Raw genomic sequence first — 6,000 nt, forward strand, 5'->3', positions numbered from 1 at the left:
GTGCCCGCCGATTACGCCTAGCTGGATGGACCGATCGGTACGAAACCTTTTGCATCTGGTAGGTTCTGACTCCCCATTGGTACCATTATCAAAAAATTTTTCATTTTTTAATTGCAAAGTATTGTTATTGCAAAAAAACCGGCAACTTTTGAAATAAAGTTTTCTCGATTTTACTGCGCTTTCAATATCTTATCACGGACATGATTCTGAACAATTTTGTTCATATACAAATTTCGCGGAAAGGTTTAGTTTTCGAGATATTAGCGAAAAATTGTTGAAAAGTTTTGAAATCAACTTTGGACGATTTTCATGTCCTTTTAATATGTTATCAGGGACACGATTCTGAACAACTTTTTCCTTATCCACAATTAAGGGGAAGCTTTAGTTTTCGAGTTATTAGCGAAAAACTATTGTTACTAATACAGTCGGTGTGGAAAGTATTCGTACAGCGACCAATTTTAAATAAAATGTTGTGCGTAAACGTCAATTACAAATTTTAAGGGGAAAAAATGATGAATAAATATTCTTGGGTGTTTGTAGAAAAGATGTCGTGAAAACTAAATTTTATTTTCTTCAGGATTAACAAAAATATACAATAAGAACAATTGAATGTAAGAAATCGTCGCACAGAAAGTATTCGTACAGTTATGAATAATGAAAAATAAACTAATAATGTAAAACATAACACGATCTTCGGATTGTGGCGAATAGAAACAAAAATTATTAGTTTGTACAGAGCACTAATAGAAATAAGTTGGTTTATAATATACTGCAATATGGGTCGTAAAAGTCGCGAAACGACGGAAGAAGAGCGAAAAATTATTATTCGATTACACAATCAATGTAAATCACTTAGTGAAATTTCTTCCATAGTGAATAGAGCAAGATCTACCATTTAAAGCATAATTGATAGATTCGGAGAACGAAAAACTGTATCAAATAAAAGGAGAAATGGGCGTCCGCGTAAGATAAACGAGTATGATCGACGACTAATTATTCGTAAAGTGAAACAAAACCCACGTATAACTGCTGTACAAATTGCAACGGAACTTAAAAACAACACTGGCATAGATGTGTCAGCTAGTACTGTGCGTGACTATTTGAGAAGTAGTGAATATCATGGTCGAATAGCACGAAAAAAGTATTTTGTAAATGAAACTAACCATAAGAAAAGATTAGAATTCGCGAAACAACATATTAATACTCCAATTGAATATTGGAATAAAGTAATTTTTACTGACGAAAGCAAATTCGAAATATTTAACTCTAAAAAAAGATTTACAGTGTGGAGGAAGAAAAATACACAGTTCAAAAAAGAAAATTTGCAACCGACGATAAAACATGGAGGAGGATCTGTATTAGTCTGGGGTTGTATGAGTGCAAATGGAGTGGGATCTCTACATTTTATTGACGGTATTATGAACCACACAGTTTATATTGATATTTTAAAAGAACATCTCCATGCTAGTGCAAATAAAATGGGTCTTAAAAACAATTTTATATTCACACACGACAATGATCCAAAGCATTCTGCATATAATACAAGGCAATGGGTATTATACAACACGCCAAAATATTTACAAACGCCACCTCAATCGCCAGATATCAATCCCATAGAACATCTATGGGATTACCTCGAAAAAAAAATACGTAATCATAATATTTCGTCAAAAGAAAGTTTAAAAATCGCTTTGTTAGAGGAGTGGAACAAAATAGAACCGGCTGTAACATCCAATTTAGTAAATTCCATGCCAAGAAGACTCAATGCTATTATAAAATCCAAAGGCAATCCTACAAATTATTAAAATATAAAAAATATATTGTTCTTTTATAGTTTATTTTTCATTATTCATAACTGTACGAATACTTTCTGTGCGACGATTTCTTACATTCAATTGTTCTTATTGTATATTTTTGTTAATCCTGAAGAAAATAAAATTTAGTTTTCACGACATCTTTTCTACAAACACCCAAGAATATTTATTCATCATTTTTTCCCCTTAAAATTTGTAATTGACGTTTACGCACAACATTTTATTTAAAATTGGTCGCTGTACGAATACTTTCCACACCGACTGTATATTGAATACTACGTATGCTTCCGTGTCTCTGGTGGTGTATGAGTCAACATGCAGTCGCCGATTTTCTACTGTTTCTACAAACACGTCTTGTCGGCCGATAAAAAGCGTGAAATAAAATAATTTTAAGAAAAAAAATACGCCGACTTCGAAATGCACTAAAAAGTATAAAATAATTTCTATTTCCTAATGAAGTAATTTGTATTTCATTCAATCATACAATTACGGAACAGATATGAATGAAACCTATTTACTCGTTAGGTATTATATTAAATACATTTCAACCTTTTCGGAGGCGACGCAAAATTAAATAACATATTCAAAATAATCTTTTAATTTTGTGCCGCCTCCGAAAAGGTTGAAATGTATTTAATATAATACCTAACGAGTAAATAGGTTTCATTCATATGTGTTACGTAATTGTATGATTGAATGAAATAGAAATTACTTCATTAGGAAATAGAAATTATTTTATACTTTTTAGTGCATTTCGAAGTCGGTGTATTTTTTTTCTAAAAATTATTTTATGGCTGTCAGTGTTCGTTTTAACAAAAAGGGTCATGGACAATTAGTTGTCGAGTCAGATTAAAGGAGTAACTGTTCCGAGGAAACAATTCATTTAGATTCAAACAAATGTTGGAATTTTGAATTAATAAAAGAATATTGTTCTGTCATTAGCGTAATTTCTGTAGTCGACTACACCGCGTTAGATATCAGATAAAATCGTTAATCTGTCTAACTTTGCGAAAGCGTATCTAGGTACACTTAGAGAATCACACTTAGGTCGGATTCTTCGCTGCGGTAGACTATCACGCGCTAATATTATTAATTTCGTAAAAGAGTATTCATTATATAAATAACAAACGTATTAATCAAGATAAATTTTGTCATTGCGATAGCGTTCGAAACGAGAATCAAATCTTATAGAATAACTAGCGAGAATCAGATTTAGTTAGATTCATAATTATCAATTACATATTGTTTAATTTACCAAGTTCTATTATTTTTATTATTAATATTATATCAAAGTCTATTTAGTTTCTTTTGATCAAACCAGTATACTTTTCATATTTTGTTGTTATTTGTTACTTGTTATTTGTTAAGTTCATCATCTTCATTATTTTATTGAATAAACCTTATTGTTGAAAGATATTGACCTGTGGATTTCACTCCTTAACCGCACACCACACGACTCCCACAATCTTTAGATTTAGTTATTTTCCAAAGCGAGTCGTTTAGTTGGTAAAAGCCGCTCTTTACCTTCCTAGCGCTAGTAACTATCTGAACCTAGGTTCCACAGTCGTTACAAATATATCAGGATATAAGAAATCATGACAACATTCCTACAGATTTATATAAAATCTAGAACAGTGTTAATAAGCTAAGGACTAACCTAACATTTGTGGCGGATATAAATATTATTTATTTGGTTTAAATATAATCGACAATGATATCGCGGATTTCAGTAATCGAATAGGTGGATGCAACTTTAAAAATTTAATAAAAAAAAATATAAATACTCAATATGTCACTTTCTTTTTGTTCTGAAAGGGATTAAACGGTCAAAAAATTGATTTCTGTACAGTTTTCAAGAGATTCACTTTTCCTAATTGAAAGACCATCTGATTCGCGTAGAAATTCATAAAATTACGAATTTGGCAGATGAAAAGTTCATGCAACGCGTGACCTGGTTTTTACCTGTTTGGGAATTAATGAGTGCATTGCAAGTGGTTTTGAATCCGAAAACCGTAGTCAAAATGTTGAGATATAAAACATTTGCTCGTCATATAATAAGGGTCAATATCTGAAGTACACCTCCATCTATATAATTATAAAATTTGCTCGTTTCAGCCACGTTCATTTGGAATAAGTAATTACATAAAATTATTATTACTCCATTATGAATTCTTCATCGCTAATTGAATACTTTTAATATATTATAGTAACTTATTTGGGCAAAGAAAATCGATGAATCAATAAATGTAAATGTCTGTATAGAAATTGCTTACAATTAGGTATCCCATAATGTTAAATGAAGCACTCAATATGTCAATCGACAGCATATCAAAAAATAAAAGAACTTCTCACGTCAAGTTTCAACTCCCTATCTCATCCGTGGAGATAGTAAAAGGCAAAAATCGAAATTCTGGGTTTGCCATATTTTTCTATTTAATTTCGTACACAAATTTTGAAAATATTCTAGAACATTGAGGTCCACATAGCGCATATTATAGTTTTTTAGATTTTTTTATTACAAACTGTTAAATTGTTCTATTAATGTCTGGTTGTCTGATGCTACAAAAATTCTGTTTAAAACTATCGATTTATAATTTTTGTAAATGTTCGACTGTGGTCATGTGTTGGGAGGCATTGACAAAAATTAAGGTAGGGACACTTGGCTGTTCAATCATAATTTGTAGGTGCTGTCGAGGGTTGTCCTGCCCTCTCCTCTGGGTACGTCTTGTGGAGAAACCCAAGTTTGCGGGCAAGTAGTATGTACCGTTTGAATATTTATGCTTATCCCTTTATAGTGTGTTCATTGCCGACGGTTATGAAGGGTAAGTAAACCTTGAATCGTAACTTAGTTTTTTCCTACGCATAAATCTTGAAATAAAATTAGAAATTCGGAATCGGCAAAAGACTCATGTAAGTTGTAAAAGTAACTGTGTTCTTAACGGAAACTGTAGTTGTAAAAAATGAAAAAAAAATAAAAAATTGGAAAAAATGCGATTTTTTGTTGAAGATAAGCTCTACTTTTGTATTAACGTGATAATTACATATTGGCACGACTATTATTTCAGCTATTATTTCAGATTTTTTAGTAATGGTGCCATAATTGAAATAATGAAAAACCGATTTCTTTTTTTAGTATATTTATTAAGTAATGTTAAATAGATTCATGTTCAGAATTTATACAAATGATATAATAGTTGAAGAAATAAAATTCAGTAATTAATTATTTTTATGTTGCAATTCATTATGTTCTATAATGCAAAACGTTATTGCAATGATACCATTGACGAAGAGATTAGGTGTCCTTCTTCCTAATTGCAACATGTTTTGTGGGCGCAAGTTCGCGCCTCGTCTGGACTCACAATTACTTTTCTTAATATTATATCCTTCATTTTTATTTGTAATAATTTTAATATAGATTCGCAATGTTCTACTACCTTTTACTTTCCTCACGAATGTGATAGGGAATTTAAACTTAGTGTGACATGTTTTTTTTTTATACTTATATTATCGATTGATGTAATAGGTGTTTCATTTAGCACAAAGCCATTTTTGATTATCTTATTCGAGTAGACCCATTGTGTTGAATTATTCCATTACTTTTTATGTAAGAAAAAGTTCACGGAAATCTAAGGGATTATTATTTATTTTATTTTGTTATTTAACAATCGCTATATATAATGTAATAGTCATTAATAATTAATAATGAAAAAAGTTCCGTTTATGTCATGTAATTTTCTACTTTCTGTTTTGATTTTTCTTTAAAAAAAAATACAGATTTACAGTTAAAATAAGTTGGCTTCAAATGATTTCGAAAACTCCTTAGAAATAACAAAAAAATCAATATATCTACTTTAAAACTGTGAATCTCACATCTTCAAGATTTTTTACGAAAATACGTTGTATTGGAATAGTTATGTTTGACGTTGTCAGATGAATACTTTGATTCTGGGAATTGGGACAGATTATTGCCCTCTTTTAAAATAAGAGTAGAAGAAAATAATAAAGGCAGAAATCATACGGTATAATACATCCTATCTTTGTACGGCAATATTTTTTATATGTATGCACCGATGCATCCGATAAATGCATTTGTACTTTATTCTTTAATGGAAACCAATTTTTTGTCGGACCCATCAATCTCTTTTATTATCCTACGTCATCGAAATGTCAATATTTCACGAGATAT

Source organism: Megachile rotundata, chromosome 16 (genome assembly GCF_050947335.1).
Source record: "Megachile rotundata isolate GNS110a chromosome 16, iyMegRotu1, whole genome shotgun sequence".
Classification (NCBI taxonomy): Eukaryota; Metazoa; Arthropoda; class Insecta; order Hymenoptera; family Megachilidae; genus Megachile; species Megachile rotundata.